Source organism: Marmota marmota, unplaced genomic scaffold (genome assembly GCF_001458135.2).
Source record: "Marmota marmota marmota unplaced genomic scaffold, marMar, whole genome shotgun sequence".
Classification (NCBI taxonomy): domain Eukaryota; kingdom Metazoa; phylum Chordata; class Mammalia; order Rodentia; family Sciuridae; genus Marmota; species Marmota marmota.
The window spans coordinates 1-13,660 of NW_026007262.1; the positions used below are offsets into that span (position 1 = coordinate 1).

General features: G+C 38.0%; 2 pseudogenes; both read right to left on the reverse strand.

The window, feature by feature from the left end:
- Nucleotides 1-314: 314 nt before the first annotated feature.
- Nucleotides 315-4,739, reverse strand: LOC125614798 (annotated as a pseudogene).
- A 329-nt stretch (nt 4,740-5,068) lies between these two features.
- Nucleotides 5,069-6,075, reverse strand: LOC125614799 (annotated as a pseudogene).
- Between the last annotated feature and the right edge of the window lie 7,585 nt (nt 6,076-13,660).

Sequence of the window (13,660 nt, forward strand, 5' to 3'; positions counted from 1 at the left end):
AAGCCTTGTTAACTTCACAGTTCATTGGCATTAATTATATTCATGTTGTTAGAAAACTATCACCAACACACATTTCTAACAAATTTTGATCTTTCCTAATTGAACCTTCATACCCCATTACTGCCTCTCTCCAGTGCTGACAACAGCAATCTTACCATGAATGTTAGAAATTAAAGTTAATAAACTACAAAAAATAAGGTGACCAAAGAGGCAAGATTTATACGTATTGATGTCAAATTTTATTGTTATTCCAAACTAAACATTAAGTTGATGTCCCAGATAATAAGAATAGATAATTCTACAAAGAAGCCTCCTCACAGTGTTTCAAATGTCTCTGTTCCTCAGGCTGTAGTGAAGGGGTTCAGCATGGGGGTGACAACTGTGTACAACACTGAGGCCTCTGAAACCTTTCTAGATGAATGTGACACAGCTGGACCAAGGTACACTCCAATGCTTGTTCCATAAAATAAGCAAACAACTGTCAGGTGAGACCCACAGGTGGAGAAGGCTTTGTACGTCCCACCTGAGGATGGTATTATCAGAATGGAGGGAAATTATTTTATAGTAAAAGATCCCTAAGATGGGAAAAGGCCAAAGATGGCACTGCCAAAGTACACAACTATGTTATTGGTGAAGGGGTCAGAACAGGAAAGTCTGAGTACTTCAGAAGGAACACAAAAGAAATTGTAAATTTCCACATCCTTGAAGGTGGTAACCTGTAATGCAATCAAATTGTGCAGCTGGGATTCCAAAAAGCCAACAAAAAAAAGTCACCGAAGCTAATAAGTCACAGAGGCAAGTGTTCATAATGACTGGATAATGCAGGGGGTAACAGATGGCCATCATGGTCAGAAGCAGATCATCCATACATACAAATATGATAAAAAGAGACATCTGAGTCAGGCAGCCCACATAGGAGTTGGCTCTGCTGTGAGTTTGAATATTCTTGAGTATCTTTGGGACTGTGGTGGAGATGAAACCAGTATCAGCCAAGGACTGGTTGGAGACGAAGAAGTACATGGGGGTGTGGAGGTGGGAGTCAGAGCTGAAGGCCAGGATGATGAGAGGGTTCCCAAGCACTGTGACCAGGTACCTGGACAGAAACAGTACAAAGAGAAAGGGCTGCCAGTCTGAGTCCTCTGAGAGTCCCAGGAGATGGAATTCGGAGACACTTGTGAGATCTGTGGTTATGAATTGATTGGACAGCTTTTGCAAAAGAAAATAGGATGAGAGAAAGAAATACATGAAGGCCCCAAGCACTCTGTCCACATTTGAATTCAAGTATTCCCAGACATTTTCAACAACATTTCTCAGTAGCCAAGGCCCAATCTTCATACATTCTTTCATTATTGTTCTCTGTGTGTTCACTCTTTTATACACTCACTTTACACTCACTTTAGAGAGATTGAACTGAACAATGTTGAAGTCCAGGACCATGGAGAGAATACATTAATGATCACTGTACAATGCAGCCTATGCTTTAAGGGAAAAACAGCCTTCCTTATAAAGAAAAGTAATTTTAATAAAAGGAAATTAGAAACAGTCCACTATACCTTGATTTGAACTAAGAACTTGGGACAAATCCCTTAGAATTATAAAACTTAAGAAACTGTACCTCCTATATCAAGAAAACACCAGCTGTGACAAATCAGAAATGAAAGAGATATTTTTCCCAAATACACAGCATATAATCTGTAAAGTCAAAAATAAAATGGCCAATCCAGAAACAGGAAAACGGTACCTCCAGGTCAATGGATGTTTTAGTTGAGGGGCATAAAGAATACCTCTTATCATCAGTAATAATAATAATAACATCTAAATTATATTTTGCCCTAATTTTGAACATGCATCACATATTAGTCATACACAGAGCACCTATTTTCATTTTCATCCTGACTCACTGCAGTTGTCTCAGCTAGAAATCAACTTAGATCACAATGCTGAATCTCAGACATAAACAGCCTGCCCATGTCACAGTAAGGATAACTGAAGTCTGGCCCATTCAACATTTGTAGTGTTTCACAGATGACAAAGTTTTCAGCAGAGGTCCTAACCATGGGTACATCTCAGGAACATTTTTAAACTCTTTTCAGTTCCATGAGTAAGAATGAGATCAAGAGCTGACCTTAGGGTTCCTTTTGAGATTGAGAGATTTACAAGCATGGAGGACCATGTGATCAGGGGCATTAATACTCCTGAGTGGGTGCAAAAGCATGACCTGTACTGAATGTGATCTCTCCTGTGACCTGTGGTTGTTCTTCCATAGTGGATGCAGCAGATATCATCCAGTATTCTGCCCAGTGATCACCAGGAATCCCACAAGGAAGAGCGCAGGGAAAAAGGTTTCCCTATTGGGGTAATTGAGAAGTGAAATGTTTGATTGGCTTGTTGATGGTACAGCCAAGCCAGGATTCTCCTCCATGATGCCCTGTGTCCATACTCGCACAGCCCAATGCAAACAAGGCTTCACTCTTTGCTACCTAACAAATGAGTACAAGTTATATAAGGATAATGCACTTTTTCATTTTCTGTGAAAATGGGAATACATAACTAAAATTAGATGATGCACAAGAAATGAAACATATCCCGTAGAAGTGTAACTCAGCACCTGCAATGTGGAAGCCTTCTTTATAGGTTCATGATGCTAAGGCTACTGTCATTCTCCTCATCCTGATCATCACCATCATGGATCTTCATAGTACTTAGGAGACACTTTAGAAGGACCCATTTGTGCTGTTATGTGCATGATTTCAATGGGAAGAAGAACTCAATGGGTAGAGTGAACAAGATTTGAATAAGATTTCTAACACTCCAACTTTTTATTGGTTCTTTTTAGTTATACATGACAGTAGAATATATCTTGGCATAATTATACAAGCATGGAATATATCTTCTTCATATTCAGACCATAGGACCTATTCTTCCCCTACATTTTTCCCACCTCATGCTCCCTCCCCTCTATTGATCTTTCTGCCATTTACCCATAGTTATTACTATTTTAATTAATTTCTTGTGGATGTACACAATGGTGATATTCACTGTCATGTAAACTTCACAATCCACATCATTGAAACTTTACATATTTGTGTCCTTCCATCTGGCTACTAAACTGTGATGTTTGTATTCATGATAAGAAAATAATACTTCGAACAGTCCTTTCAAGATCCCAAGGTAGTCCTCTGCACTACTAGATTACATTATTTTTCTGCTGGGCCATAACAATGAATTTCAGATCCCAAGATTCAACCATACCAGATGCCCAATAAAGGCCCAGGCCCCATCTGCAGGATTCATATGAAGATCATGTCAGATAGAAGCTTCCTGAAGCAGATGACCATAGGAGGAGGCCCATCAGTGCAGCTCACAGAACAGACGCTGTTAAGTTGAAGGACTGGCTTAAGACATAAGGCTACTTGAAATGCCTTAACTGATGCACAGTATTTATTGTAAGGGAGGAACATCATTTGATATGTTAGTTTATTATCACAATAAGCCTTTAAAAATTCTTGCTCCTCTCTCTATGTAATTTCCATATAATATGCAGATGGAAGACATTTGTTTGATTTTAAACAATTGATGTATATTCATTTTATTATTAAAAACCTATATCTGTTGTCCAAACAAAAATATGGGTCATCATCAACTACATCCTCTTATTCTGAAGTTCTATTATTGAAATATCTCAGCAATCTGTTTAGAAATAATGCTCCCATGATAAATCACCAAGACATTTCATCCAGTATTATGAATAATATTTCTACTCAGATCCAATTGGAGGGAGAATGGCCTGAAATGGGGTGAGGAAAATAACATTTTTCTCCCATATCATTTATTTAACCAAGTGCATAATATGTGGAAAATTCTCCACCTCTCTATGCTCATCTGCTTAATAGAAATGGAGACAACACCCATCTCCATGCCAGGTGTGAAACCTAAAGGAACATTGAAACTTAGTAAATGTTGGGTCGCCCTGGCATTTTCAAAATAAGAATCCTATCACTATGGAAAAAGTTAGTCTAATGGGTAATAAAATTTCAAATGGCATTGCACTCTGGAGTGCTGTGAATCTTAAATGTGCTTTAGCCCTCTTCACAGTGTTTGCTTATGCTCCTCTATTTGTTTTTTTCTTTGTCAATCATGATAATCTCAGACATGATCTTGGAATGTAAAAAAAATGCTGCAGGTGTTGTCCAATGGAATACAGGCCAGTATTACCATGACATAGACAAAAACGTACCAACATAACTTGCCTCTGGTTCTACAAGACATTCCTAAGAGGTATGAAATGGCAGGCAGAAAAAGCAGAGTGTGTTGAAGACACAGCGATTATGGACATTTTTATGACCCAGGGAATGATCTCTTCAATGTTTAAAACAGATTTTTACTTTTTATGCCTCTGTGCCTTTGTGTAGGTTTTGTGGAATCAAAAATGAAAGAGGATTAATCATTCCTCTTCAAATACACAGCATTTACTTGCAGAAGGATAGAAATAAAAGGGCCCATTATAAAAAAAAATGCTGACTTTGGGTCAGAGGATATTTTAGTTGTTATGTTTCCCCTCTTACAGTTTCCACCACCTCCCTGAAGCCCTCTCACCTATGTATCCATCCATGAATCACTCCACAGAGGAGGTTAGAGCTCTCAGGGACCAACCATTTCCCACCCAGCATTTCTCACCCAGCATCTGAGCACTCCTGTGCTGGCACCAAGCCCTCAATGCGTGAGTCTTTGGGGGACATTCCAGGTCCAAACTACACCAACTCCCAGCATGTGTTCACACCCAAGGTTCACCAGCAGACGTTCACATGCAAGGTCAACCCACATGCGTTCACATCTAAGGTCCACACAACTACACACTGTTTCTCAGTTTTCAAAATCTCACTTGAAATTCCCCATTTATCCCTCCCACAAATAATGAACCATCAATCTGCTGTTAAACATCTTGATATATAAAATACAATAAGATACAAAAATAGTGTTACTAATAATGCAGTATTTACATATTTATTTGCTTCATCTCGTTGCATTCTCCTAATTACTTATCAAATGGAAGCCAAAAGTCCTCAGATTAGACTGTTCTACTGTGGAGCTGCCTTAGGGTACTTTTAATGTCCTCATTCCTCAGGCTGTAGGTGAAGGGGTTCAGCATGGGGGTGACCACACTGTACATCACTGAAGACATCACATCTTTCTTGGGGGAGGATGATTCAGCTGAACCAAGGTACACTCCAATTCCTATTCCATAAAATAAGCAAACAACTGACAGGTGAGACCCACAAATGGAGAAGGCCTTGTACTTCCCACCCAAGGATGGGATCCTCAGAATGGAGGAAGCTATTTTATAGTAAGAGAAAAGGATTCCTGAGACTGGGAAAAAAACCATAGATGGCACCAATAAAATACTTGATTAGACCAAAGAAACTGTCAGAACAGGAAAGACTCAGAACTTGAGCAGGGTCACAGAAGAAATTAGAAATCTCCACCTCTGTGAAGCTGGTAAACTCTTAATGCAATCAGAATGTGAATCTGGGATACAAAAATGCTAAACAACAAAGACATAAAAACTAAGAAGCCGCAGAGGCAAGGATTCATGATGACTAAGTAGTGCACGGGGTGACAGATGGCCACAAAACGGTCATAGGCCATCACAGTCAGAAGCATACCATCCATACATCCATAAATGATAAAAAAAGGACATCTGTGACAGGCCACCCACATAGGAGATGGCTCTACTGTGAGTTATAATGTTCACAATCATTCTTGGGACTGTGGTGGAAATGAAAAATGTCAATCAAGGACAGGTTGGAGAGGAAGAAGTACATGGGGGTGTGGAGGTGGGAGTCAGAGCTGACCGCCAGGATGATGAGCAGATTCCCAAGAATAGTAACCAGGTACATGAACAGGAACAGGCCAAAGAGGATTGGTTGCTGGTCTGGATCCTCTGAGAATCCCAGGAGTTGGAATTCTAAGATGGCTGTTACATTTAGTGCATCTATAATGCTGGGACACCTTTGACAGAAAACAGGGTGGGAAAAAGGAAACAAATGAGCAGCATTCATCACTCCATAGGCACATTTAACTGAATCCTTTATCATTAGAGCATTCAGACTGAGATCTGTACACCTTCACCAGCCTTTCACAATCTGACCAAATCCTCTTGGAACTTTTTCAGTACTGTTCTATGTATCATTTATCCCTTCTGTGCATACACATTTTTTTGCCATACTAGAAAGCAAACCCAGGGTCTCACACTAGGCAAACACTCTACTAAACTGTATATCCATCCACTTTTATTTTACTTTGAGACAGACAGGGTCTCCCTAAAGTTGCCCAGACTGGCCTTGAAATAGATCTCTTTCCTCAGCAAGCCTAGTAGTGGGTATTACAGTCATGAATCTCTGCACCCAAACTACATACCTGATTTAGAGTCAATCAAATGAACAATGTTAGAAAACCAAGAACACTCCACATAGCAAGATAATGACCACAGTAAAATGCAGTCTACTCTGAAGAAAACAAAAATAGTATAAGAAACATTGCTTCCTCTTTGAGAAAAAAAAAACACACTTTATTAAAGGCAATTAAGAGGCAGTCTATTATACATTACCATATACTAAGACAATTGTACAAATCCCTTTTATGAAGAATATTTATAAACACCCCATAAGAGCTAGAACTGCATGATCTGAATATTAAATTAAAGATGAAAATTCATAATCAGAACACATTCCTAGGGACCAGTTTTCTTCCGGGATTTTATCACTTCTAAGTTTTCTTATTTGCCTCCATGGATTTATGACCTTAGTCATACACTGTTTATCTTTTGAAAAGCAATCAATATGTTTCTCTTATCCTTGCTCTAGATAGACTCAAATATTAAGAAATATGGTTTGATATCTGTACATAATCATTGATGTCATAGACCAAAATCATAGCATTAGTGAAAATGGTGCCTGTCGGTGATTTAAAAATAATGAAATATTAGAAAACAATTTGGAATTTTTAAAATTTTATACAAGTTTATTTATATTAGCCCCATACCTATCTGGTTAGGAAAAACCATCCCTTGCAGGATTTTTTTTTAATAATTTTATTAGTGTCTAATATTTATACATAACAGCTGAGTTTGTTTTATTTTTTTTTAAACTGGGGAGTGAACTCAGGGGCACTCAACCACTGAGCCATACCCCCAGCCCTGTTTTGTATTTAATTTAGAGACAGGGTCTCACTGAGTTGCCTAGCACCTAGCCCTTGCTGAGGCTGACTTTGAACTCACAATACTCCTGCCTTGGCCTCCCAAGCCTCTGGATTACAGGCATGTTCCACCATGCCTGGCAATTAAGTTCACTATGACATCATCATGCATGCACAGAATTTAATTTGCTCTTTGGTTTTTCATAGAATAATCTACGATAACATGCTCCCATCCAGCACTATTTTTCTGATCATAATCACTCTCATTACACCAGTTATATGCCCCCCAAATCCAGTTTCAGTTCCAACCTTTTTTGATTATCATATAAGTATTAACATCAGGGGCTGGGGTTGTGGCTCAGTGGTAGAGTGCTTGCCTAGCATGTGTGAGCTACTGAGTTAGATCCTCAGCACCACATATAAGTAAATAAATAAAGTCCATTGACAACTAAAAAATCTAAAAAAAAAACTTTTAAAACTTTCACATCAATCTCTATGGTATATGAATTATAATTAGTTCTGCTCTGTGAAGAAAACTCAGGATTATGATTTTTGTCAGGTCTCACTATGATTTAATTGAGATAAGAGGCAAAAGAGAAAAGCACATGAACCATTGTGAACACACAGGAACAGATTCTTCATATGGACAAAGCAATAAAAAAGACCTAATTTGCATCATTGTTGTAAGAAAATTTTAAATAAAATATATTGCTTAACTAGTGGCTTTCAATTTTGTGTATCAACATATTTACCTATGTAAATGTTAAAACATTCAGATAGCCTGGTGTTACCCCAAACTCAATTTCATGAGAATATCTGACTGTCTTAAATTATAACTGGCATTAAGATTTAAGATACAGTGCAGTCTCATTACCTGTTATTACAATGAATGAAATAGAATATCAATTTGAAAATATAAATATTTGGTAATAATTGTTTCACAACTAAAATTATATCAAGATTTGAATTATTATCTTTTAAATTTGAGCTCTTGGTATCTCTATATGATTCCTTTCTTCTGCATAGCTCTCCTCCAAACACAGCTACTATCATGAATTTGGTGGACAGATGCTGCTGTCAATGTTTCCATAACAATTGATTTATTTATTCATAAACAGTTTTCTCAGAAACATCCAAAAGGCAAATAAGTTCATCTAAGGAGTGCACAGCACAACTTCTCTTGTCCCTGAAATGTACTACTAGACATCAACATGTGCTTTTTAGTCTCCCTGTGAAGTACAAATACCTGTCTCCAAAGCTTTAAGTGATGTACAGCATGACCTAAGAGAGAGACATCATGTAACTTTTATGTTTATTATTATAATACTACTTTCAAAATTGTTATGTCTAGCTGGGTGCAGTAGCACATGCCTGTAATCCCAGCGAGTTGGGAGGCTAAAGTAGGAGGATGAAGAGTTCAGAGCCAGCCTCAGCAAAAGCGAGGTGCTAAGCAACTCAGTGAGACCCTGTCTCTAAATAAAATACAAAATAGGGCTAGGGATGTGGCTCAGTGGTTGAGTGCCCCTGAGTTCAATACCCAGTACCCCCCCCAAAAAATTTTTGTTATGTCTATTTCACACAAGTGAAAATTATAATGTGTGTGTGGTGAATAGTTTTTTGACATCCACTATGGATGAATGTTAATATTATTATTAATCACCTATATCTATTGTCCCAGGAAAAAAATTCATCATCATGTGTACCCACTGTTTTCCTAATATGCACTATCAAAATTATCCCTGAGACCCAGCTAAGAACAATTCATCTGAAGTATCTACTCCAGAAAATTTATATTGTATTGGGAGTATTATCTACATTTGACTCTAGTAAAAGAGAAAATAGCCTGCACTAGGAGTTACTAATACACATTCTTGGCATGTATATTGACCTGCTACATAAGCAGTACCTCTCTGTGCTCATACTACTTAATGGAAATAGGAAGAATAACACTCATGGTCACACCATGTATAGCTCATAATATACATGTTTGCATCTTAATAAATACTTGACCATTGTGGGGTTTTTTTAAGAAATCACTAAGAAAACAGTCAGTTCTCTGTTTACCTACTCGCTATCTGCTGGTGAACACTATTGTCAAAGGACACTGGAACGATGGAATGATGTGGAAGTCTAACATGTGTCTCAGCCCAAGAAAGGAGGTTTCCTGTCACTCCCATTAGTACCTAGTTTGCTTTTCTTATGCCTATGAAAATCTCTGTTGTTGTTTAAAAAATAACTGAATGCTTTAGATGCTGTGAAGCATGAGTATAGGGCCCATGGGCCCATGACAATGGCAAAAACAAGAGTTGTTACTCATATCTCTTGTTCTATGGCATGTTCCTAAGAAGCTGAAAGCACAGACAGGAAAGCCCCAAGTGTGTTGAAGACACCCAGATTATGGCCAGGATCTGTGAACAAAGGAAGTTCTATCCAGTCTTTAACATTTTTTTATTTTTTATGTCCTTTATACCAAATATTTTAAAGGCTCTGGGGAATCAGAAATAAGACAATCCTCTCCAAACATACAGCACATAAGGACACAATTAAAATACCACATTACAGGAAAAGGCTGACTAACTTCAGGTCATAAGACATTTTATTTGAAGGAGTATGTAGATTAACCTTGCCATATTGCCATATTAATAATAACCAGCCAACTTGTATTTTCCCCTGTTTTATACATTCATCCCATATTAATCATGTAGGGAATACCCATTTTCTTTTTAATCTCTACTTAATACATCTGTATCAATTAGAAATCTATTTGAATGACAATGTTGATTTTCAGAGATACTAACAACCTGCATTACGTTCAAGAAATACTAAGTAGGAGCCAACAGCAGCAGTCGAAATGAAACTGTTAAACTCTGAGTCTGATGTGTTAATTTTTTTTCATTATTTTACAACCTTAAGAATATTTGAACATAATCCAGAGGCTGAACTGCAGGCACATAACAAATACATTAATAACTCTTTCCAGTTTCCTACATAGTAATGAAATAGAGATGTGACACTATGTCCACTTTTCAAATTGAATGCTCTATTTATAAGAACAGGAGGATATGGACAGCTGCAAGGACATCCCAGAGTGGGGGGAGGAGGGAGGTCTATGTAGAATTATTGTGTGCCCTCTTTGTTTTGGATCTCAGTCATCTCATCCATTCTACCTGAATTTGTGCAGCAGATGTCACACATTATTGTATCCCTAGAACTAACAGAAATTCCAAAATGGGAGCAATAGTAAAGTCCCATCCTGAAGTACAAGAAAGAGAAATGCATGGTTGGCTTATGAGGGGACAACCTGTCAGCATTGTTGAGCGCAGACACTCTGTGTCTCAAATCTACAGCTCAAGTCAAACATGGCTTCAATTATTCAACCCAACCTAAACACCTAGCACAAATTTACATAAACAGCTGTGCTCCTTTGGTCTTTGTAAAAATAATGTAGTACTTATACCTTGGGAAGAACTTTGCAGATAAATTCAAACAATCTACATGGATCACATAGCTCAGCACTTGGCACTCAAAATTCTCCAATAAAGATTCATGAGGCTATGGATACTATCGCAGTGCTTAGGATACAGTTGAAAAGGGGGCATTTTTTTTTTGCTATGGTGGATAACAGGCTATGGAAAGTAGAGTGTGGGAGGAAAAATTTCTCTTGCAAAAATCACATATGCAAACTCAGAGTACTCATAAGTAAAATTTTGCACATTATTCTTCTCCAATACAACTACCTAGATATTTTTACTTTCCTGATGAAAAAAAAACAATGCTTTGGGTAGTCCCTCCTCCATCCTTCAGTTCCTACATTAATGATTTGCCCTGTGTCTCTGGTGGGTCATGATGAAGGACTGTGGTTCCAACACTCCTCCCTCCTTGGTAGTAAATGACCTGCTCAGGCTTCAGGATTGATATCAGTGCAGCCTCCTGATCCAAACCATGGAAGGAAGAGACATAGGTACAGCATACATTAGACTGGAGCCATTGAGCTGAGGGACTAGAGGCACAAGCTGACATTGACTTTTATATGACCTTGGAGACTCAATGCTCAAAGCTCATAATTAGTTAAATTGGCCCACTCTAAGGACTTCCTCATATTAATGGTGGAGGAAGAAGAGGAGAAAATGTCAAAAAGTGTTTGTAGTCCTTTCACTACTGAAAAATAATCTTCTGGGTATAATTAATTTCTTTAATTTCTTTTTAGGGATGAATTTTGCTTTTATTTACATTTTATTACAGTAAAATCAGTATTTGGGGAAAAATGCAAATTCTTCGCTGCCAAGTGCACATTTATAGGCATTGATTACACTGAAATTGTAGTAAACTATCATATCATCACCATCCATCTCCAGAAAATTTTCACGTTTGCAAATGGAGGATTTGTTTCCATTTTAAAAACTCCCCAAAACACCCTCCTCAGCAGTGGCTACCCCAGTGTCCTATGATTTCTGACAAGAAATTAAACCCATGGAACTATAACTTAGTTACCAAGGAGGCTAAATGGAGAGGACTAGGCATTTAGCTTTGCAACATTTTACAATATATATTCCAATTGGATGCCACAGGTCCTGTGAAGCCTCCCTAGGACACTTTTAATGTCCCTGATCCTTAGACCATAGATGAAGGGATTCAGCAGAGGAGTACATCATTGAAGTAACCACAACCTTTTAAGAAGAAAATGATATAGTTGGTCTGAGGTTCACTTCTATGCATGTTTTGAAAATAAACAGACAACTGACAGATAAGATTCACAGGTAGACAAGGCTTTATACTTTCCACCTGTGGGTGGATTCTCAGAATAGCAGAAATAATTTTACATTAAGAAACAGGATTCCTGAGATGGGGGGAGCCATAAACATGAACAATAAGATACTTTACAATATTCTTAGAAAAGGTGTCAGAACAGATAAGATAAAGCAGCTGAAACTAGAAAATTTCACGCCCTTGAAATCAGTAAATTGTAAGACAACCAAATTTTCAGATAATAATCCAAAAGGCTAACCAAAAAGACATAAAAATTAATAAACCACAGAGGCCACAGCTCATAATGACTGGGTAATGCAGGATGACAGAAAGCCAAAAAGCTGTCGTAGGCCAACACAGAAGCAGATCAACTATGTACCCAATAATGATAAAAAGAGATCTGTGTCAAGAAGTGCACATAGGCGATGAGTCTTATTTTGGATGGTGGAGATTTAAAATGCATGCTAATGACACTTTGGAGAGAAATAAATATATGAAGGAGTGCAGGGGGAATCAGATTTGATGGCCAGGAGGATGAGCATGTTCCCAAACAACCCAACCAGGAATATGGGCAGGAACAGCCCAAAGAGGGTGGGCTGTAGTTCTGGATCCTTTGAGAGTCCCAGGAGATGTAACTTTGAGACAAATGTTAGATCCTATGCTTCTATATTGCTTATATACCTTCTAAATAGAAAAGAGGACAAGAAGAAGGAAGCATGCAGGCCCAAACACTGTATTTTATTTTATTATTTTTTTTTTTGTATTGGCTGACGGACAGCTTGTCTTTATTTTGTTTGTTTATTTTTATGTGGTGCCAAGGATGAAGCCCAGTACCTCACAAATGCTAGGCAAGTGCTCTGCCACTGAGCTACAACCCCAGATCTCTGTGTATATTTTTAATAAAAATATTTATGATTAAAGTATTCAGGCTGAGGTCCATACACCCTCAGTAATATTTCAAAGTTGTAAGCAACCCAATGATCTTGGGATTATTTCATTATTATTTGATGTATCATTCACCTCCTTACACACACCTACACTTTTAATGTCCCTGATCCTTAGACCATAGATGAAGGGATTCAGCAGAGGAGTACATCATTGAAGTAACCACAACCTTTTAAGATGAAAATGATATAGAGGATAATTAGAGGAAGAGAATGCTTGATGCCTGTGTTCAAAGTGTCCAAAGCATGGACAGCACCCTATCTTTTATACTCCTATATCCTCTCTAATCTCATTTTTTTCTATTTTTTCATAAATCCTTTCTATTTTCTGGAGCAATATTCTCCAATCTGAAATCACTGTTTTTTCTAGAAGCCCATTTTTCTTTCCCTCAACCCCAACATGGGCCTCCCTGCTTCTTTCCTGCCTTTCAGTTCTCTTAAGCAAGTCATCCACAAACCACACATTAAATAGTAGAAGCCCAAGGAATGACCTCTGTTGTTTGGTTTTGGATGGCATTGTGGGGTTCTTGTTTTGAAACACAAGTCTTCAGTCATGTGATTTTAATTGTGGCATTTTTCTGTGGCATTTGGAGAATGGATTATGAAATTTAGCATGTTGGTGTCCTCCAGTTTGGCTAGCCAAAGTGTAATGTTTGACCTGAGGAGGAGGAAACAACATTTCTAATGGACCTTCCACTATTCAATGTCTACCTCAGGATTCACCAGTGTATGGTGCATCTTTGCTGGGTTATAACCAAAGAAAAGAGATCTAATGC